Raw genomic sequence first — 24434 nt, forward strand, 5'->3', positions numbered from 1 at the left:
CTTGTCCGCAAGGGTCCTGTGGTATAGCAACACTCTCGAACCCCTTTCCTCTTCGGGAATCAGAGTGGGCAGGTTCTCCTTATACTGTGGATCGAGCAGTGTGTACACCCAGTAATCCGTCGTGGCCAGAATGCGTGCAACGCGAGGGTCACGAGAAAGGCATCCTAACATGAAGTCAGCCATGTGTGCCAGGGTACCTGTACGCAACACATGGCTGTCTTCACTAGGAAGATCACTATCAGGATCCTCCTCCTCCTCCTCCTCCTCCTCCTCCTCAGGCCATACACGCTGAAAGGATGACAGGCAATCAGCCGGTGTACCGTCAGCAGCGGGCCAAGCTGTCTCTTCCCCCTCCTCCTCATCCTCCTCATGCTCCTCCTCCTCCTCCTGTACGCGCTGAGAAATAGACAGGAGGGTGCCCTGACTATCCAGCGGCATACTGTCTTCCCCCGCCCCCGTTTCCGAGCGCAAAGCAGCTGCCTTTATGGTTTGCAGGGAATTTCTCAAGATGCATAGCAGAGGAAAGGTGACGCTAATGATTGTAGCATCGCCGCTCACCACCTGGGTAGACTCCTCAAAATTACCAAGGACATGGCAGATGTCTGCCAACCAGGCCCACTCTTCTGAAAGGAATTGAGGAGGCTGACTCCCACTGCGCCGCCCATGTTGGAGTTGGTATTCGACTATAGCTCTACGTTGTTCATAGAGCCTGGCCAACATGTGGAGCGTAGAGTTCCACCGTGTGGGCACGTCGCACAGCAGTCGGTGCACTGGCAGCTTAAAGTGATGTTGCAGGGTGCGCAGGGTGGCAGCGTCCGTGTGGGACTTGCGGAAATGTGCGCAGAGCCGGCGCGCCTTTACGAGCAGGTCTGACAAGCGTGGGTAGCTTTTCAGAAACCGCTGAACCACCAAATTAAAGACGTGGGCCAGGCATGGCACGTGCGTGAGGCTGCCGAGCTGCAGAGCCGCCACCAGGTTACGGCCGTTGTCACACACGACCATGCCCGGTTGGAGGCTCAGCGGCGCAAGCCAGCGGTCGGTCTGCTCTGTCAGACCCTGCAGCAGTTCGTGGGCCGTGTGCCTCTTATCGCCTAAGCTGAGTAGTTTCAGCACGGCCTGCTGACGCTTGCCCACCGCTGTGCTGCCACACCGCGCGACACCGACTGCTGGCGACATGCTGCTGCTAACATATCTTGATTGCGAGACAGAGGAGGAGGAGGAGGAGGAGGGTGCTTTAGTGGAGGAAGCATACACCTCCGCAGATACCAGCACCAAGCTGGGGCCCGCAATTCTGGGGGTGGGTAGGACGTGAGCGGTCCTAGGCTCTGACTCTGTCCCAGCCTCCACTAAATTCACCCAATGTGCCGTCAGGGAGATGTAGTGGCCCTGCCCGCCTGTGCTTGTCCACGTGTCCGTAGTTAAGTGGACCGTGGCAGTAACCGCGTTGGTGAGGGCGCGCACAATGTTGCGGGAGACGTGGTCGTGCAGGGCTGGGACGGCACATCGGGAAAAGTAGTGGCGACTGGGAACTGAGTAGCGCGGGGCCGCCGCCTCCATGATACTTTTGAAGGACTCAGTTTCCACAACCCTATACGGCAGCATCTCAAGGCTGATAAATTTTGCTATGCGGACGGTTAATGTTTGAGCGTGCGGGTGCGTGGCGGCGTACTTGCGCTTGCGCTCGAACACTTGCGCAAGCGACGGCTGAACGGTGCGCTGAACTACACTGCTGGATGGGGCCGAGGACAGCGGAGATGAGGGTGTGGGTGCAGGCCATGAGGCGGTAGTGCCTGTGTCCTGAGAGGGGGGTTGCATCTCAGTGGCAGGTTGGGGCACAGGGGGAGAGGCAGGGGTGCAAACCGGAGGCGGTGAACGGCCTTCGTCCCACCTTGTGGGGTGCTTGGCCATCATATGTCTGCGCATGCTGGTGGTGGTGAGGCTGTTGGTGTTGGCTGCCCGGCTGAGCTTTGCGCAACAAAGGTTGCACACCACTGTTCGTCGGTCGTCAGGCGTCTCTGTGAAAAACTGCCAGACCTTAGAGCACCTCGGCCTCTGCAGGGTGGCATGGCGCGAGGGGGCGCTTTGGGAAACACTTGGTGGATTATTCGGTCTGGCCCTGCCTCTACCCCTGGCCACCGCACTGCCTCTTGCAACCTGCCCTGCTGATGCCCTTGACTCCCCCTCTGAAGACCTGTCCTCTTGAGTAAGCGTTGCACACCAGGTGGGGTCAGTCACCTCATCGTCCTGCTGCTCTTTCTCCGAATCCTCTGTGCGCTGCTCCCTCGGACTTACTGCCCTTACTACTACCTCACTGCAAGACAACTGTGTCTGATCGTCATCGTCCTCCTCACCCACAGAAAGTTGTTGAGACAGTTGGCGGAAGTCCCCAGCCTCTTCCCCCGGACCCCGGGAACTTTCGAATGGTTGGGCATCAGTGACGATAAACTCCTCTGGTGGGAGAGGAACCGCTGCTGCCCAATCTAAGCAGGGGCCCGAGAACAGTTCCTGGGAGTGCTCCCGCTCCTGAGCAGGTGTTATTGTAGTGGAGTGAGGAGGCTGGGAGGAAGGAGGAGCAGCAGACAGAGGATTCGGATTGGCAGCAGTGGACGGCGCAGAACTGCGGGTAGACGATAGGTTGCTCGAAGCACTTTCTGCCATCCAGGACAGGACCTGCTCACACTGCTCATTTTCTAATAACCGTCTCCCGCGTGGACCCATTAATTGGGCGATGAATGTGGGGACGCCAGAAACGTGCCTCTCTCCTAATCGCGCAGCAGTCGGCTGCGACACACCAGGATCAGGAGCTCGGGCTGTGCCCACACCCTGACTTGGCCCTCCGCGTCCTCGGCCGCGTCCACGTCCTCTAGGCCTACCCCTACCCCTCAGCATGCTGTATTACCAGTGATTTGATTAAACAGGCAGGAAATAAATTGGCGCAAGACTGCAGGCCAAATATAATTTTTGCCCTTTTTGGAAAACGAAAGGCCCCACTGCCTCTAGTGAATGAATTATCTAAGTTTAATAACTGTGCTGTGTCCCTGCTAATGTGTCACAGAACGTGAGGGTAGCAGAGTTATTAACTCTGGCAGAGCAGGTATTTTTTTCCCAATTAAGGAAAGCAAATGGCGAAGCCAGCAGTAAAGCGTAGCTGGGTGCGTCTGATTTAGCAATGTTGTTCACGCAGCTCACACGTGTCCACCGCCCTTAGGACGGACAGAGGCTGGACAAATAGATTTGTTTTCAGTTTTTTTCCACCAAAAGGCAGCACTGCGTATATTCAATGAACATGAGAAGTTTAATAACTGTGCTGTGTCCCTGCTTATGTGTCACAGAACGTGAGGGTAGCAGAGTTATTAACTCTGGCAGAGCAGGTATTTTTTTCCCAATTAAGGAAAGCAAATGGCGAAGCCAGCAGTAAAGCGTAGCTGGGTGCATCTGATTTAGCAATGTTGTTCACGCAGCTCACACGTCTCCACCGCCCTTAGGACGGACAGAGGCTGGACAAATAGATTTGTTTGCAGTTTTTTTCCACCAAAAGGCAGCACTGCGTATATTCAATGAACATGAGAAGTTTAATAACTGTGCTGTGTCCCTGCTTATGTGTCACAGAACGTGAGGGTAGCAGAGTTATTATAACTCTTGGAGAGCAGGTATTTTTTTCCCAATTAAGGAAAGCAAATGGCGAAGCCAGCAGTAAAGCGTAGCTGGGTGCGTCTGATTTAGCAATGTTGTTCACGCAGCTCACACGTCTCCACCGCCCTTAGGACGGACAGAGGCTGGACAAATAGATTTGTTTGCAGTTTTTTTCCACCAAAAGGCAGCACTGCGTATATTCAATGAACATGAGAAGTTTAATAACTGTGCTGTGTCCCTGCTTATGTGTCACAGAACGTGAGGGTAGCAGAGTTATTATAACTCTTGGAGAGCAGGTATTTTTTTCCCAATTAAGGAAAGCAAATGGCGAAGCCAGCAGTAAAGCGTAGCTGGGTGCGTCTGATTTAGCAATGTTGTTCACGCAGCTCACACGTGTCCACAGCCCTTAGGACGGACAGAGGCTGGACAAATAGATTTGTTTTCAGTTTTTTTCCACCAAAAGGCAGCACTGCGTATATTCAATGAATAACAACTGTGTTGTCGCCCTGCCTATACAATTCTTTCCCTGTAGTATCAATGGAGGGTGCAATGGTCTGCAGAGGCGATTTTGAGAAGAAAAAAAAAATGCAGCACAGCTAACAGCAGCCTGGACAGTACTGCACACGGATAAATATGGCCCTAGAAAGGACCGTTGAGGTTCTTGAAGGCTACACTCACTCCTAACACTCTCCCTGCCTATGCAGCACTTCTGTCCCTAATGCCAGGTGCAACGGTCTGCAGAGGCGATTTTGAGAAAAAAAAATTTGCCACTGCTAACAGCAGCCAACACACAGCTATCAGTGGCCCTAATAAGGACCTTTGGGGGGTCTTGAAGCCTACACTAACTACCAATTCTTTCCCTACAGCAGCTCCGGTACAAACAGCACTGTCCCTCATCTAACTCACACCGCATCTGAGGCGAACCACGGGAGGGGCCGACTTTTATGTTCGGGTGACACCTGATCTTCCCAGCCACTCACAGCAGGGGGGTGGTATAGGGCTTGAACGTCACAGGGGGAAGTTGTAATGCCTTCCCTGTCTTTCAATTGGCCAGAAAAGCGCGCTAACGTCTCAGGGAAGGAAGTGAAAATAACCAGAACACCGCATGGTGTTCGTTACGAATAACGAACATCCCGAACACCCTAATATTCGCACGAATATCAAGCTCGGAAGAACACGTTCGCTCATCTCTATTATTAACCAGTTAATTTCAAGCATGAATGCAGAAAATTTTGTTCTCAGAGTCAACAGTATCCCCTTAGTTTCCCACAAGAAAATGCTATTGGGGACAAGTAGGGGATTTGGTTTGAATGGGGGCTTTGCGTGAGATACGCTCCTGAGCAAACACCCCTCTTTTTCCAGTCAAAAAAAAGACACAAAAAGATCGGCCGGACACCTACCACATGACCTCCATGAGGTGAACAAGGATACGGTTTTGGACACTCCTTTAGTGCCCAATCCCCGCACCTTACTGGACTAGGTACCCTCTTCCACCACACACTTCAGTGTTGGACTTAACAAATGCTTATTTCAGTGTGCCCCTTCACCCTGACTGCCAGTACCTCTTTGCCTTCACCTTTAAAGATACATCATGCGTGGACAGTTCTCCCGCAGGAAGCTCAAAACTTGCCAACCATGTACACTTCAGCACTCCAGTCAATATTACAGGGTTGGCCCTCTTTCCCTGGTGTGGTACTTCTGCAATATGTTGATGATCTTTTATTTTGTGCACCTGATCTGAAAGCCTGCCAACAGGCCACCATCTCAATGTTGATTTTCCTTGCAGAAAACAACTGCAAAGCCTCAAAGGAAAAACTTGAGTTTTGGAGAACAAAGGTCGCTTTCTTGGGTCATTACCTGGCTCAAGCAACCAGACAATTAACAGAGGAACAGAAGGCTGCTGTCCAGGCCATTTCTGTGCCTTCCTCTGCTGCCAAACTCCACACCTTTTTAGGTCATGTCCCCTACCTCCGCCCATGGATTCACTCTGCTTCATCTCTCATGCACCCACACTATGACTGTCTCTCAGTCACCCCCTTCTCTTTAACCTCTGAAGCAACTGATGAATTCCACACTTTAAAACTCTCTATCCTCAGCTCCCCAGCCTTGGGAATTCCTAACTATACATTACCTTTCACCCTCTTCTGCACTGAAATTTCTGGCCATGCAACAGCAGTATTGACACAAAAACACAAAGGGCGACCACGGCCACTTGGATATTATTCCATGTGTCTGGATCCAGTGGCTTTGGGAGCTCCCTCATGTGTCCATGCAGTGGCAGCAGTACAAGCAATGGTTAACAAATCCTTTGAGTTGGTCTTGGACTAACCCCTAGTGGTCATCACCTCTCATGACATTAAGAGCATGCTGACACAGGTCCAACCTAAAAATTTGTCTTTGGCACGTCAAATCAGATTGCAATGTGCCCTTCTCATGCCCCTTAACATCTCTTTTTAGCAGTGCATTACTTTGAACCTGGCTACTCTTCTTCCAATAGAGTACCCTGGTTCAAGTGGGGGAGGAGAAGATCTAGGTATTGCAGATCGGTTATTTTTAAATTCTTTGCAACGAGATTCTGATCTATTTGAAGTAGAACATCAGCATGATTTTCTGGCATTGATGTAACAAGAAACTGCAGGTTTTGAAACAGTTACAGAAAACCCTCTTGACAATGCATATTTTGAGCTTTTTGAAGATGGTTCCAGGTACCAGGGTGAGAACAGAAGATTCCATACCGGATATGCAGTGGACACACAACATCATATCCTTAAAGCAGAAGCACTGCCTCTGCATGTCTCAGCACAAGAAGCGGAATTGAAGGCCCTCACTAAGCATGCAAAGTGGCAGAAGGTAAGACAGCAAACATTTACACGGATTCCCGGTATGCATTTGGCATAGCTCATGCTTATGGCCCTATATGGAAAGCCAGACAGTTTCTTACCTCAGCTAAACAGCCAGTGTGGAGTCTCATGAAGGCCCTACTCCTACCTAACAATGTAGCAGTTCTCAAGGTTAAAGCACACGTTAAAGCCGACACTGGAGGCAACGCCCTAGCAGTCTTCACAGCAAAGGCAGCAGCCCCTGAAGCCATGGAAGAAAGAAGAAAAGAAGATACTGACAGCACAAGTCAGAGACAATGATTTGGACATTGATATGCTAAAAACTTTACAGTCACAAGCCAGCAAGGAAGAAAAGGATAAATGGACTAAGATAGGAGCGACAGAATAGGATGGTGTATGGTGAACAGTTAACAGAATTTCCCTACCACAATCCTTGTATCCCATGATGGCCCAGCTGATGCACAGAAAGACACATCTATCAAAAGCAGCTATGCTACTGACTCTTGAGAAAGAATGGGTGGCCCCTAGATTCCCTTTAGCTGCTGCATCATTTGTCCAATCTTGCATGATCTGTGCCATAAGCAACCCAGGACAGAAGGTAAAAGTGCCACAAAAACACTTGCCTAGGCCACTCTACCCATTTCAGAGATTGCAAATTGACTACATTCAGCTCCCACCTGTTGGGAAGTATGAATATGTTGTTGTTGATGTCTTTTCAGGTTGGGTTGAGGCCTACGCTGTTACCAAGGCAATACACACTTCACGGTTGAAATAATGCAACACATCATGTCTGCTCTGTGTATATGCCAGACCTTTCACACACCTTTCCATCCACAGAGTAGTAAGAAAGTAGAACGGATGAATGATACCCTGAAATTAAAAATACAAAAGGCAATGAAGGAAACCTTGGACTGAGTGCCTTCCGTTTGCCCTTTTCTCAGTTAGGTACATACCTAATAGGAAGACAGGATTGTCTTCCTATGAAATTTTGCTTGGCAGTGTGCCAAGAATGGGCCTGTACTTTCTTCAACAACTGCAGGCACAGTTTTGGACACTGACTATGTACAGCCTTTAAACAAACGTCTGAAAGTAACACATGTCCAAGTCTTCTCTTCTATTCTAGATCCTAATTCTTTTAAAGGTACACATAACCTGCAGCCTGGAAATTGAGTCGTTACCCGGAGGCACGTGAGGAGAGTGCTGGAACCCAGATTTGATGGCCCTTACCAAGTCTTCCTCACCACCAGCACTTCAGTGAAGCTGGAAGGAAAGACAAATTGGATAGACGCCTCAAATTGCAAGAAAGTAGCTACACACCCAGAGGAAAAATGAAAACTGTATCCTTCATAGCGTGCGGAATAACTGCTGTAGTCTTTGCATTCCCCCTTTTTGGTTTCCCACCAGCTAAGGAAACAGAGCAGCTAAGGCATAGAAGGTGGTGGATGCAATAGGCAGAAGGGCATGCTAACATGTGGGAATACATGGGCCGGGATGTATTAAATATTACTAATATGTGTATGGCAAACCTTAAGAGCGGTGAGGACATACTGTGTACCTGTCTGGTAGCAGTACCTACCTCAACTTCAGTAATAAAAAGGGTGTTCTCAGTAATTCACAATGGCACCGAGGTAATTTGTATATTGTTGTGTTGCTGCATACAATGTATGCCTTCTTTAATGTCACTATGCATGGGATGTTTTAGGCATGCCCGGAACAGTCTTGATAAAACCCTTAGCCTAACCACGCTAAACAGATAAACAGAAATAATAATAATGCAATCTGTTATTTTACCCTGTGGAAATTTTGTTTTCTTTGTCATTTCATGTTTGCTAAGCATTTGGTTTTGTCAAGTACGCAGACAAGCAAGAAAACTTCAGAACGCCTATCTGTGTGGGATAAAACAGCCACTGAAGAGTCAGTGACAGTGGGAATTGGGCAAGAAAAATAGAAGAAAAATAAAAGGACAAGCCCCGCAGGGGTTAAATAGAACCCTTGAATGTACCTTTAATGCAACATCACCAAGAATCTTCAGATGAACTGTTTTAAATTAGGTAAATGTTAAAATCCAGGTTCTGTTCTCCATTTTTGTCTCCTGTCAGCCATCTCATGAACTTTAGCCTTATTCTTTTTGCAAGCTGAGATTTGGATTTCCTGGGATCGCAACCAGCATTGCCAGCACAGCAATTCTCATAAAGCATGTCTTTGTTGTTATGTCTTGAGTTAGTGTGGAAATGTACTGTTTATCAGTTTCTCCAAAGGGAGATGGAATAAATCCTCCACAGTGCCACCTATTGAAAGGCAGCATTCCTTCAAGCCAAAGTCAGACTTTTTATACAAGCCTTGTTACAATGACTGGGAATTACAAGCAAAGCCAGACTCCATGTACATACAGCTGTTTCAGGGTTTTTGCCCTTCATCAGTGTACAGAAGGAATGCTGCCTTTCAATAGGTGGCACTGTGGAGGATTTATTCCATCTCCCTTATTTGCATATTACCCAGAGGAGCGTGCATGGCCATTTGAGTCTCCTTACTTAGTTTATAGTTGCTCTCCCTAAGGAGAAAAGATAGCATTTCTGACCTCAGTTTCTCATTAAATGCCTGTTGAGTCGTAAGTTTCACATGACTACGCTTGCTATCTGTTGAGACTATGTACGTGTTATGCAGCGATGACTGTTATCATGTGTTGCCTCACTATTTCTCAAAACAACTGTATACAGCTTTGGCATAAAGCCACTCCTTTTCTCTCTCCATAAAGGTCTATGTTTGTAGAATACATTTTAGAACTCTTTAAAACGCAGCAACCTGTCTGTGTGTCACTGACTTCTCCAGGCCTGAAATAACTTCTTCTAATTTCGAACTCTGCAAAATATAATTGGGGTCACTGGAATATCCCTAACACTCCCATTGCAGATAAGTACTGCTTTATTCTTTCCTGTTATTTTTGTTTACCTTTGTTGTTTGCCTTGTGGTTTCAGTCCATCTCCCCAGGGGATCCTATAGGAATAGTCAGGGCCACGAGGAAGACAGTGGCACTGTCCTTGTCCAGACAATAACTCTGTTTGCAGGCAAGGACTCCTCACTTCCCTGTTTGGTAGGGACAGGTTCTTTCCATCTACCTGGAGTGGTGCTCACTGTCTCACATTGTCTGGTGTTTGATACTTGCATTCAGTGTGAACAGCATCCTGCGTCCATGCTGTGGTCAGGTGCGCCTGGCAGATGTGACATAATACACAGCTGTATGTTTCCTCATTGGTTTCTTGTTTGTTGCCTTGCATGCTCATCAATCCCATTAAGGCCTTGTCCAACCAGCTTAGGTCTCTGGCTATTGAGGTTGCTGAGTTTAAACAACAATGCTTTGGTGGAATAGGTTTGGTAAAAGAACCTAAGCTGGACCTGCCAGATCATTTTTTTGGTAAAAAGCAGGAATTTTTTGCGCTGAAAAAATCCTGCAAACTATATTTTAAACTGTGCCCTTTGTCCACAGATGATGAGTCTCAGAAGGTAGGAATGGTGATTTCCACATTGCAGGGAGATCCTCAGGCCTGGGCCTTTTCATTATCTCTCACTTTTAAGGCTTTATTGTTGGTGGATAATTTTTTTTTGGCTTTGGGTCTGATCTATGATGACCCTGATAGGATATCTCTGGCGGAAGGTGAGATTAGGGCTTACGGCGTGGGAGATCACCCATTGAAGACTTTTGCGTGGAGTTTCGTCGTTGGGCAAACGATCTACAGTGATATGACCGCACATTGCGGAGTCAATTTTGATTTGCGTTAGGCGACAAGATCTTATGATTTCACATCCCACACCTAAAACTCTTAACAAGGCCATGTCTCTAGCCATACAAATTGGTCCGCAGGTTAGAAAGCGGGCAAGTCAGCTATCGTTTGCCACGTCCATAGAACATGCAATTCTTGATGAACCCATGCAATTGCATTCCTTGAAGCTGGGAAAAAGAAAAGCAGCGGGGCACAGGCTACTGTTTTTTCTGCGGCTGTACAGGACACTTCATACAAGTGTGTCCTATTCGGGGGTATCAGTCAGGAAGACAGCTAGCCCAGAGGATAAGGGGAAGTTCTCTTTGGGCCTGCAAATTGGCTGGATATCATCCTCCACGTTGGTCCTTCCCATGGAGATTCCTTTTACTGGGCGTAGTTGTCCAGTGACGATTTCTTGGGATTGCGGAGCTGGAATCAATTTAATTCATGATGAGGTCGCCAAACGTCTGAAACTTTGGACTGTGCAATACCTGTGTAAGCTATTTATTCCACCCCACTGTCCCAGAAGTGTTTACATTTTTTGTTTCTGATGTTTGTTTAAAGATTGGGTTATTCCATACAGACAGAATAATTTTATTTGTCATGGAGTCTCTCCCTCACAGGTGATGTTGCACAACCCGGTGGTGGACTGGGAAAAGGGAGACATTGCTCAGTGGAATCCTTCCTGTAGACAGAATTGCATGTCAGTTAATATCTCTGCAGTACAAACTGAGGAAGTACCTGAGTTCATGAAGGATTACGCTGACATACTTTCTAAGAATGGAGCAGGTAAGCTACCACCTCATATGGAGGGTGATTGCACTATTGATTTCATTCCAGGTTGCAAGCTACCCAAAAGTCGCATGTATAATGTGTCAGGACCGGAGAGGCAGGCCTTCAAGGAGTATATTGCTGACAGCTTGATAAAGAAACATGTACTTTCATCGAATTCACCAGTAGCTGCCAGTTTCTTTTTCTTTTTAATAGAAAGATGGAGGTCTGCAATCATGTTTGGACTTTAGGGAACTTAATAAGAGCACTAAATGCAACCCTCATCCGTTACCTCTCATTCCATATTTGTTTAGCCAGCTATTGGGTGTGCACAGGTTTCTAAGTTAGACTTGCAGAGGACATACAACTTAATATGGATGGGGGGGGGGGGGGATGAATGGAAGACAGCCTTCAACTCTCCTGAAGGTCATTTTGAAAATCTTATTATGCCCTTCGGCTTGACCAATGACTTCGCAGTGTTCCAAGCTTTCATAAATGATGTACATCAGAAATTTCTTGGATGATTTGTGTTGGTTTATTTAGATGATTTTTTTCCCTGAGTATGATTGCTATATTTTGCACGTTCGACAGGTGTTGCAAGATCTTCATGAAAACTCTTTTTGCCAAGAGTGAGAAGTGTACTTTCGCCTTACAGGAGATTACCTTTCTGGGGCATATCATAACCCCAGGTGGATTTATGGTGGACCTTGGGAAGGTCCAAGCTGTTTTGAAATGAGTTCATCCTAAGAACTTGAAGGCACTTCAAAGATTGTTGAGGTTCATGAACTATTATCGTAAATTTATACAGTGTTTTTAGGAGAGGGTCAAACCTTTGACTGATATAATGAAGAAAGGGTCCTTTTCTTCTAAATGGTCTCCGAAAGCAATTCACGCATTTGAGAGTTTGAAGAGGTATTTTGCTACTGCTTCTGTTCTTATATAGCCAGATTCTTTCAGGCCATTTGTTGTGAGGTAGATGCTTCAGAAGTTGGGTTGGGGACTGTTCTGTCTCAAAGTATTGGTGAATTGAAGAATCCTCGCCCATGTGCATTCTTATCACAGAAGTTTACGTTGAACCAACAGAATTACGACATTTGTGACAGAGGGTTGTTGGCCATTAAATGGGCCTTCGAGGAGTAGCATCACATTCTGGAGGGAGCTCAACATAAGGTGACAATTCTCACCGATCACAAAAATCTGATTCATTTAGAATCAGCGAAGACACTTAACCCTAGGCATGCACAGTGGTGTTTTTTTTTTTTTCTTGCTTTGATTTTGTGGTCACATACCGGTTTGGTAGTTGGAATATCAGGGCATATGCTCTCTCTAGGAGTTTTGTCCCAGTGGTCTCTGATTAACATCCTGCACCCATTCTGTCTGAGGGGGTGGTGGTGTCCGCGATGTCCCTGAATCTGGAGGAACAGATTCATAAGACACAAGATTTGGCACCTGCTGGCCTGCCAGAGGGGAAGATTTTTGTACCTCTACATCTGAGGTTTCAGGTACCCTCTGAGATGCATAGTTCTGTCCTGGCAGGTCATCCAGGCATTAATAATACTCGGAAGTTGGTAAAGAGAATTTTTTGGTGGCCGTCTTTGAGATGTGATGTTTTTGTTTTGTTCCTGCATGTGAGGTCTGTGCTAGAGCCAAATTGCTTTGGAATCTCCCAGCGGGGAAATTGTTGCCCCTGACGGTACTGGAGAGACCCTGGAGTCATCTGTCCATGGATTTCATCACTGACTTGCAATCATCAGAGGGAAACACTGTTATCTGGGTGGTGGTGGATCATTTCAGCAAGATGTGTCATTTTGTTGCTTTGCCTAGTCTACCTAATGCTAAAAAATTGGCTAAGTTATTCATAGCTCATGTTGTTAGGTTACGCGGGGTACCATCTAATATTGTCTCTGATCTGGAAGTTCAGGTTGTATCTGGGTTCTGGCATTTTGTGTGTCATCAGTTAGGTACACAGCTGTCTTTTTCTTCTGCTTACCATCCTGAGACAAATGGTCAGACAGAGAGGTATAACCAGAGTCTCAAACAGTATTTGCAATGCTTTGTTTCTGATAATTAAGAATGCTGGTCGGGATATTTACCTTTCTCAGAATTTGCTCTGAACAATAGATCTTTAGAGTCTATGGGCACATCTCCTTTTTTTTTTTTTTTTTGCAATTATGGCTTTCATCCGTGTTTTGGTTCATTCACTAAATCTATAGGAGAGGTGCCCCTAGAGAATAAATTCTCATACAGCTTCAAGGCAGTCTGAGTAGAAGTCTAGAGAAATATTAAAAGATCAGTAAGAAACTATAAGAAGGTGGCAGATAACAGTTGGTCAGAGGGGGTTGGTTTTCATGTGAGTGATTTAGTTTGGTTGTCAATAGAGAAGAGCGAGCATACTCGATAAGGCAAACTACTCGAGCGAGTAGTGCCTTATTCGAGTACCTGCCCACTCGTCTCTAAAGATTTGGGTGCTGGCAGGGGGCGGGGAGCAGCGAGTGAAAGCGGGGAGGAACGGAGGGGAGATCTCTCTCCCCTCCCCCCCCCCCCGCTCACCCCTGATCACCACCGCAACTCACCTGTCACCCGTGCCGGCAGCCAAATCATTAGAGACGAGCGGGCAGGTACTCGAATAAGGCACGAATTGCTCGAGTAGTTTGCCTTATCAAGTATGCTCGCTCATCTCTAGTTCTCAACCAAGAACATCAAGCGTAAACAACCATCCTTTAAGCTGGGTCCATGTTTTATTGGTCCCTTTAAGATCATTGAGAGCATTAACCTAGTATCCTTTAGATTGGAGATTCGTAACTCGTTAAAGATCACTAATGTGTTACACAAGTCTTTACTTAAGAAAGTCCGGTAATTGGATCATCCCATCCTTCACTGATGTTGATGGATGGAAATCTGCAATTTGAAGTCAGCCGCATCATTGACTCTTGGCAATTCAGGAACTCTCTACCGTATCTGGTACATTGGTGAGGGTACAGTGCTGAGGAGAGGATGTGGGTTTCAGCAGCTGAGGTGAATGCAGACCAATTAATTAGCAACTTCCATAAATGGAATCCTGGTGAACCAGGTCCTAGGGGTTCAGAGGCCCCTCCTTAGAGGGGCGGTACTGTCACGACTTGTCAGTCATGACGGCGTTGTGGCATAGTGGCCATGGCACACGGTCTGACCCGTCACCCTGTTACTATGCAGGGCAAGGGTTAATGCACATTGTGCAGAGATTGCTAGCTGCTCTAACTATCAGTTGATGTGGAGAGCTTTATATTTCTTCAACGCCCTCTTACCCTTGCTGTTGATTTCAGTTTACTAGAGGAGAGGTTGGAGTTGGTAAGATCTTCTAGCCTGGGTGATAGCTCCCATTACAGATAAGTACTGCTTTATTATTTCCTGTTATTTTTGGTTACCTTTGTTGCTTGCATTGCAGTGTCAGTCTATCTCTCCAGGGGTTTCTTTAGGGATAGTCAGGGCCCAGAGGAAGACAGTGGGGCCTTCGTTATCAGGACAATAACTCTGCTTGCAGGCAGGGATTTCCCACTTTCCTGTTTGGTAGGGGCAGGTTCTTTCCATCTACCTGGAGTGGGGCACACTGTCCAGCATTGCGTGGTGTTTTATACTTGTGTTCTATGTGAACATCACCCTGCGTCCGTGCTGTGGTGAGGTGCACCAGACAAACCGGCGGACATGACAAACCCGTTGTTTTCAATGGATATGTTCACATGCTTGTATTTTGCTTGCACAATTCCATTGCACATTTGTGCAGGAAAATAGAACATACGAAACTAATGAGGCTAATTATAGTATACCAAAAAATAAAAAAGAATATTTTGCGCTCAAGTTTTCCTGGATAACGGGTGTCAGCGAGGTTTGTCTAGCTAGATTTACCTCGCATGACACCAGGTGAGTTATTGATTATCCGTTCATTAACCACTCAGCCTACTTATCTACCTGGTGCATCCCTAATTCATTATTTATTAATTAGGCTAATTAGCGTTTAAATGGCTGCAGGATTTTTTGCACTCGCAAAGGCTCACGTTTTGTGCACACTAAAAGTACAGGAAAGTGTGATTATTCTCAATAAGAGAAACCAAGTAATCTTGTAGATATGATATCTTTTAATAGCTAACAAAAATACATGATGTAATAGCAAGCTTTTAAACCTACTAAGGGTTCTTACTTAAGCATCATGGAATATATCTAAATATGCATTCATATAAAAACATATACACATAATCACATGGGAGGGCACAAACATGGTGGGATTAATTTGTACTTGAAATTATAAGCGCTGTGGGAAAAGTTAGCGCTATACAAATAAAGATTATTATTATAATTAAACAAATTCCAGAACAGGATAAGAAGGCATAGACATGTTGTGATAAATAACCCTTAGATAACTACCAGAAAGGGACGAGCATAACAGTAAATACTTAATTAGTCTGGTGACAAGGAATGTGAAAGTTTTATGGTCTCTAAATTGATGTTAGGGGGGCAATAGGCCAGCATGTTACCGCTGTTTTGGGTTTCTCATATCTCATAATCTCCACTGATGTAAAAAAACCTCCAAGGCTCATCCTGTTTCTGATAGTATCAAAGGTGGTTATGAATTTATATTCCCAAATTCATTGGACATTGGAATTTAAAAGTGTAACTTTCACATGTTGGATATTGTGACCATGATTAGAAAAATGCTTTGCACACAGGAAATTCTGTCTTTCTCTCTTTTATCATGTGGCGATGTGATCTCATCCTGGCTTTCAGTTTTTGTCCTGTTTCCCCAACATAAATATGGTTTTCAGACGTTCATCCTTGTATAGGGTATGATGGAGTTTCTTTGCAGTTTTCCATAGTACCTCTAGCTGTAAGTTGAAGGTCACTACTAGAGGTACATGACCATTTTTCTTCCTTCTCTGTGTATTGGAGCATTTGATTTCTGGGTATCCTGGTGGCTCTGGTTATTTGGTCATCAATTGAGGTGGGATGGTAGCCCTGGTTTAAAAATGTCCTTTTAAGGTTGTATAAATGTTCCTCTCTGTATGTTGGGTTGAACCAGATCCAGTTGTACCTGGCTGTAGATGATGGAATTTTTCATGTGTTTAGGATGGGAACTGTCCCATCTGAGGTATGTGGCCCGATCAATTGGTTTTGGTATAGGGATGTCTGTATTGAGTTGTTTGAAATTTTTATAGTGGTGTCCAAAAAATTGATTTCTGCATATGAGTAGCGTGATGTCAGGTTTATGGTGGGGTGGAATGCATTACATTTTTTCTCACTGGACTAATTAAGTATTTACTGTTATGCTCATCCCTTTCTAGTATTTATCTAAGTGCTATTCATAACATGTCTGAACCCTTTAATCCTGTTCTGGAATTTGTTTCAAGTGCAAATTAAGCACTCAGTGTTTCTGCCCTCCCATGTGATCATGTGTATATTTTTTATTTGACTGCGTCTTTAGATCTGTTCCATTATGCCTGAAGAAGGACCCTGAGTAGGTTCAAAAGCTCGCTTTAATATCCTGTCTTTTTATTGAACGTTTTTATTGAAAGTTATCATATTTACAAGATGACATGGTTTCTCTTACTGAGAACGAAAACTAATTTTTCTTGGTTCATGGTACTAAACCTTTTTCATTTTAAACGTACAGTTCAAAATGCAGCCTCGGATGCACAAAAATGTGCCACACATGCATGCACAAATACGCATATGCTCATGTGAATCTGGCCTTAAGGTGTTTTCACAGACAGGTTTTTGTCATCGTTTTTCATATAGTTTTTTTAGACCAAACAAAAGTGGATTTAAAAAGAATGAAAACTAAAAAAGAAGAACTTTTACTTTTCTCCTGCTAGAACCAATTCTGGCTTTGGCACTAAAAATTGTAAAAAATAAAAAAAAACTGCCACAAAACTCTGTTGGTGAAGCCACTAGAGATGAGCGAGCATACTCGTCCGAGCTTGATGCTCGTTCGAGTATTAGGGTGCTCGAGATGCTCGTTACTCGAGACGAGCACCACGTGGTGCTCGTCTCGATTAAACAAGCACTGACCATTGAATTCAATGGAGCCGGCTATACAGCTGGCTCCATTGAAAGCAATGGGCTGCCGGCTAGCGCGGGATGAATTTTCGGGAAGGGCTTAAAAATGTAAGCCCTTACCTGAAAATCATCCTAAAATGTGTAAAAAGTAAAAAAAAAATATATATACTCACCTTGTCCCGGCAGAACGATGTGAGCCCATTGAATTCAATTGAGCCGGCAATACAGCCGGCTCCATTGAAAGCAATGGGCTGCCGGCGATCGCACAATGAATTTTCGGGAAGGGCTTAAATATATAAGCCCTTCCCTGCAATTCATCCAGAAATGTGTAAGAATAAAAAAAAAATATATACTCACCTGGTCCCGGCAGACGGAGTTCAGCTGCGGCCGGCCGGCAGTTCTCCTGAACTGCTCTGAACAGCTGTGAGTAGTATTCAGCAGCCGGGGATTTAAAATCCCCGCCTGCTGAATGAGCTGCCTCTAATTGGTCACAGCCTGACCAATCAGAGGCAGATCTCACTCACACCCATTCATGAATTCATGAATGGGTGAGTGAATGCTGCCTCTGATTGGCTCAGCGCATCTCTCAGCTGAATGACAGCAGTTCAGCACCACAGTGCAGGGGACAGCAGGAGAAGACGCGGCTGTGCCCCAGCAGCTGAAGGGAGGTGAGTATGTATTTTTTTTGTTTTTTAAATCACTTTTAATTCATTTCCAGGGAATGGCTTATATGTAAAGCCCTTCCCTGGAAAAGAATTCAGGTGTGCCAGCGGACCATTGTCTTCAATGGAGTCTCCGGCAGCAGCAGCGGCTCCATTGAAGAGAATGCCTGCATTTTTATTCTTTTTTACACTAAAATCTTTCTTTTTCAGGTAAGGGCTTATATTTTTAAGCCCTTCCCGAAAATTCATCCCGCGCTCGCCGGCAGCCCATTGCTTTCAATGGAGCCGGCTGTATTGCTGGCTCCATTGAATTCAATGGGCTAACATCGTTCTTCTCTGCCACAGCTGTAACAGCTGTGGCAGAGGAGAACGATCTTAATGCTGACATAATTTTTTTTTTATTTTTACACATTTTAGGATGATTTTCAGGTAAGGGCTTATATTTTTAAGCCCTTCCCGAAAATTCATCCCGCGCTCGCTGGCAGCCCATTGCTTTCAATGGAGCCAGCTGTATTGCCTGCTCCATTGAATTCAATGGGCTAACATCGTTCTTCTCCCCTCTGCCACAGCTGTAACAGCTGTGGCAGGGGAGAACGATCGTTATGCTGACAGTGGGGGGAGTGTCTCACTCTTGCCACTATTGTGGCTTAATAGTGAGACCTTGGAGCCTGAAATGCAGCCCTGCATGTTGCTCCTCGCCTACCCTATCCATTTCTGTGTTTTTTACATGACTTTGGTGATTTGCTAAGATTTTCACAAATGAAAACCTTAGCGGAGCACCAGTCATATACAAAAATGCTCGAGTCGCCCATTGACTTCAATGGAGTTCGTTACTCGAAACGAACTCTCGAGCATCACTGAAAGTTCGACTCGAGTAACGAGCACTCAAGCATTTTGGTGCTCGCTCATCTCTATAAGCCACCCAAATTGTGTTCTTTTTCTAATCATAGTTATCATCTAGCAAATTATGTAATAAGTCAAAAGGAACATGTAGTAAAGGCACAATGATGTAAGCTAGAGCACCTGTAAGTAGCATAATTGAAACATTTTTCAGCATTGAAAAAATAAATATAAAACTTACAGCCCAGGTGTTTAGGTTCAAGACGTGTAATTATGTTCTCTGATTTTTTTAAATCTCGCTCTTGCATTATTTTTAATACCATGGAATAAAAGCTAAGTTTTATATTTATTTTTTGAGTGATAGAAGATTTTTCAGTTTTACTGGGATTTACACGAGACTACAGCGGGCACTATCTTTCTTGCCCCGTGCACGGGATTGCAATTTATGGCAATGAGCTGGTCTGAAGCTAGTCTGTGAAATCTAAATAGCACCTACTGAACAGCATTCTGTTCTTAATAGCATTCCTGTCAACTATTAGGTTATATAGTTACCGGTGGTATTCCCTGTGAAAATCACGTCTGCAAAACCCATTTATTTCAATGGTTTTGCTCCTACTATTAAAGGGGTTGTCTCGCGAAATCAAGTGGGGTTATACACTTCTGTATGGCCATATTAATGCACTTTGTAATATACATCGTGCATTAAATATGAGCCATACAGAAGTTATTCACTTACCTGCTCCGTTGCTAGCGTCCCCGTCGCCATGGTTCCGTCTAATTTCGGTGTCTTCTTGCCTTTTTAGACGCGCTTGCGCAGATCTGTCTTCTCCCTTCGGCTCCGCTCGGCAGCATCGGCATTTTGGCTCCGCCCCCTTGTGCGCATCATCGCGTAGCTCCGCCCCATGATGTGTGCCGGTTCCAGCCTCCTGATTGGCTGGAATCGGCACGTGACGGGGGCGGAGCTACGCGATGATGCGTACAAGGGGGCGGAGCCAAAATGCCGATGCTGCCGAGCGGAGCCGAAGGGAGAAGACAGATCTGCGCAAGCGCGTCTAAAAAGGCAAGAAGACACCGAAATTAGACGGAACCATGGCGACGGGGACGCTAGCAACGGAGCAGGTAAGTGAATAACTTCTGTATGGCTCATATTTAATGCACGATGTATATTACAAAGTGCATTAATATGGCCATACAGAAGTGTATACCCCAACTTGCTGCCGCGAGACAACCCCTTTAAGCTTCTCGCAGTTTAATACTATGTTCATTAAAAGATACGACACCCTTTATTTCTTGCACATAGTTTTTCTACATGTGAGAAAGATTTTGCAGGACCTATTTTCCCATGTTTTTTTTTTCAAATGAATGATGTAATGCAATGCGAGGGCATGTTGTGATGTGTTTTCAGAATAGCGATTGTATTGCAATGCCGGAAAAAAATCATTTATGTGTAAGACCCCATACAAATCTCGCACAAGAATCTCACCCGTGTGAAGCTGGCCTTACGATGTGAATTTTGCCATAGAATTTGGTGCAGATTCATTGAATTTCACCATTGCTTTGAAAAAAGTGAAATCTGTGCTTAAGAGCGAAAACACACTGCCGTAGGTGCAACTACGCTCGGCAATACAGAGCATAGTTACACCTGATGAAGGGAAATTACTTGTCCCTCGCCAGCAGTTCAAACTCTGTGCCAACGTGCAGGAGAAAGTTGCTGGAAAGATTGAGGCTGCCCAATCTTCCATCCACAGTGTACTACATGTGAGGAAGATAGGGCGTGTGCCATATTTTCTCAGCCATAGTATTCACTACCTAAGGGAGAAGTGTAGAGAAGAAAGAGCAAGAGGGGAATAATAAAGGTCCAGAGGCATGGGAGGAGGTTACACACATTCCTTTCATCCATCACCAACCGCAGCTATTTTCTATGTGTAATGGAACTAGCTCTTAGGTGTGTCCCCAAAGAATGTGCCCTAAAAACTCACCTCTTCAAAAGATGCATACCAACCCTCCTGATTTAGTCCCCTGCTCTCAAATTACGCTCATCATGTACATCCCCCTGCCCCATACCTCCTGTACCACCCCACCCCGATCCTGATAGAGCTCCTCATGCACCAAAAGCACTGTGGAATACGTTGGTTCTACACATATGAAGAATATTATTATATGTGGGCTGTCACCCTTAGGTACTTTAAGGTATATGAGTTGTTTTATGCTACAGTGCCTGCAAAAGGAACATCATATCATTACTGGATGGCCAACCTCCTTGATCCTACAAGACGAAAATGACAAATCTCATTCTGTCAGTGGAGAGGATCATTGCTAGTGTGCTATCCGAAGGGGTGTTCATCACAGCTGGGGGTGTGATAACTAACAGACACATCTGCCTGTCCACAGACAATGTGGAGCACCCAATATTTATATAGATGAACCAGGTGTGAATTTCACCTCACTTCTATCCTTCCCAATCTCTCCGCAGCATTTGACACTGTTGACCACAAACTCCTCCTGAGTATGCTTCGCTCCATCGGCCTAAAGGACACTGCTTTCTCCTGGTTCTCCTCCTACCTATCTCTCATTCAGCGTCTCCTTTGGTGGCTCTACCTCCCCTCATCTTCCCCTTGCTGTTGGGGTCCCCCAGGGCTCGGTCCTTGGCCCCCTCCTTTGCTCCATCTATACAGCCCCTGTTGGACAAACCATCAGGAGATTTGGCCTCCAATACCACCTCCATGCTGATGACACCCAGCTATACACCTCTTTCCTTGTCATCTCTGCACCTTTCCTCTAAAACATCACCAATTGTCTGTCCACTGTCATTAACACTATGTCCTCTGTCTGCCTGAACCAGTCAAAAGATGACCAAGTGGTGCTTCCACCCTCTACTAACCAACCTCATCCTGACATCTCCATCTCAGTGTGTGACATCACCCTAAATCCCAGACAGCCTCCCTCATCTTAATCCACCACCCAGACTGTGCTTTCCGCTCTGCTAACAAAATCAGACTGAGTGCCATTTTAATTTGAACTTCTCATTTCTGCCTCCAAAACGTCTCTAGAGCGTTGGAGTGAACCTGATTTTTACTGCCATTGACTTTAATGTGAGTCGGAATCAGCCATCCTGATTCCCAATGATTTTTGTGAAATCAGGCTGATTCTGACCTGAACTGAATATTCCAATAATCACTCATCACTTGCCATCGGTAGATGATTAGAGGGGATCTGATTCCCGGTGCCACCGTCACTATCGTCATTGGATGAAGCAGAAAGTACTGAACATTGCATAGCAGACTGGGTTTGTTTAGAATGATGGTAAACAGAGATTTTGCAAGAATTAATATCACTGTGAGCCAATTAAATTCTGTACTGTATATCATTCTCGAAATGAGCTAGTTACAGTTGAACTGCTGTGCCAGACATTGCCAGCTGCCTAGAGAGGTATTGTTTTGAAAAATTAAAAGCAAAAAACAAGTGCCTATGCCTGTCCTAGATAACTTTAGGGATATCTTAAAGATCACCTTAGTAGCTTAACTATAAATTATTCTTAAACATGAATTACATTATTTCACACATTCTGCCAACATGTTTCATGTTTAACCTTTGGGCAAATCAACCTTACATCAAAGTTCTTGGGTTAGCAGAGTACCAGAGGCCCTTTGTGAAGTCAATAGGCTTATGCATATGGTTGTAAACCTGTTCAGTACAAGCTTCAAGTTGTCCAGAGCTGTAAAACAACACCTATAACAAACTATGGACAAAAAAAAAAGAAAAAATATAAAAATTACATACAGAATAGGAGGAGTTGAGCTAAGCAGCAGCACATGTGAAAAAGACTTAGGCATGATAATAGATCACAGACTGAACATGAGCTAACAGTGGGGTGCAGCAGCAAAAAAAAAAAGGCAGAAGCATACATAGAGTCTAAATCATGTGAAGCAATTCTCCTCCTTTTCTCTTCTATGGTCAAACCTCATCTGGAGTACTGTGACAAGTTGTGGGCATCTCAAATTAAAAATACATTGACAATTTGAAGCAAGTTCAGAGAAGAGATACCAGGATGGTTAGCAGTCTGCAAACCATGGTCTAGGAGGAATGATCAAAAGATGTGGGAATGTTTAGCTTGTAAAAAAGAAGATTGAGAAGAGTCTTAATAGCTGTCTAGAAATGCTTGAAGGGCTGTCACAGTGGAGAGGGATCAGCCGTATTCTCATTTGCAGAAGGAAATACTAGAAGCAATGGGAGGAATCAGAAAGGGAAGAGGCGCCAATTAGATATTAGAATAAACTTTCTGACAGTGAGGATGATCAATGAGTGGAACAGATTGCCATGGAAGGTGGTGAATCCTCCTTCAATGGACATTTTCAAATAGAGGCTGGATAGTCATATGTCTAGGATAATTTAATTAAAACACCTGTTAGGGAAATAAATATCACTCCAGAAACAGAAATTGTAACAGAGAATTACAATTAGAGAATCTAGAACACAAAAACATAGGAAATCTATCACCTGCTATACACAATGCCAGCAGTCACAATAGAAGGACAACATTTATGAAAAACCTTTTTTTTGTAAACATATGATATTCTACTTGAAGTTTTTTCATTGCAAGATAAGGTTTTAACATCAGAAATATTATTTTTCTATCCATAAAGGGGTTTTATTCATGGATACAGATTAGCTTTAGCTCACTTAAGCAGTTGAAGATATGCATATGGGGACCAGGCTGCTCTCATCTTTGTGTATGATTGGTAATATCAAGGCATCCTTTTTTTCTTGATCTATAACGCAAAGCAGGCTGTCACTGTACAAAGATTTGATTCCCCCAACTTAGATTTTCTGTTCAACTAGGGGCATATGAAGGCCCTTCTGTTTGTTTCAGACAGTCGCACAATCTAAAGTGTTTTTAGCCACAAGACATTTTAAAAGGGAAATGCTTGTATAGAAATTGCCCATATAAATTTGGATACCCTTATGAAGTATGAGGTGGACAATATTCCCTTCTGTTCCAATACAAGTGGGGCAGCCAAGGGGTTCAATTTTTGTTTCTTTGCCTTTATGAATGCAAAAAGTGTAAGTGTAGCCAGATTCACTTTTGCATAATTTATACATGTTACTACCATATCTGACATGTTAGTCTCTCTTTAAGGTGAACGAGCAATTCAGCAACTACTACTCACTTTTGTGTAACATTTGGAAAGATTTTGAATTAAACTGGGATACCAATGGGAACATTTTACATGACCTGTCTCTATTAGGATCATTTTGGAATGGGCACTTTGAATATAGAGGAGAAATTTCAAAATCACCTCATAGCATGACCTGGACATTATAGTTATGTACAAGGGCATGTGATGTAAAACATCTTTGAACCAGTATGAGTGCAATGATGTTTTTTTTTTCACAATGCCAATATTTAGCTCCAAAATAGTTTCATTTGCATTGCGTTTGTGGGAATCAACATATTTGGCCGCAAATAAAATTAAGTGGGATTTAAAGCTATAACTTTTTCAGATTTTACATTTGTTTGCTTCACTACATTGTTGATTAAATCTTTAGTAAAGAATAAACTGAAAGAAAAAATCTATTTCATTAAAGGAGTTCTGTTAACCAAAAAAAATATATATACTCACCTCCATCCTGCCCTGCATCACTTTTAGAGATGAGCGAACGTACTCGTTAAGGGCGATTTCGCAATCGAGCATCGCTATTTTCGAGTACATGACTACTCGGGTGAAAAGATCCGGGGTCGCCGGGGGTGAGCGGGGGGTTGCAGAGGGGAGTGGGGGGGGAAGAGAGAGAGAGAGCTCCCCCCTGTTCCCCACTGCTACCCCCCGCTCCACCACCCCGCCCCCCCGAATCTTTTCACCCGAGCAGCCAGGTACTCGAAAATAGCAATGCTCGATTGCAAAATC

The sequence above is a fragment of the Eleutherodactylus coqui genome, chromosome 4 (genome assembly GCF_035609145.1).
Source record: "Eleutherodactylus coqui strain aEleCoq1 chromosome 4, aEleCoq1.hap1, whole genome shotgun sequence".
In the NCBI taxonomy this organism is placed as follows: Eukaryota; Metazoa; Chordata; class Amphibia; order Anura; family Eleutherodactylidae; genus Eleutherodactylus; species Eleutherodactylus coqui.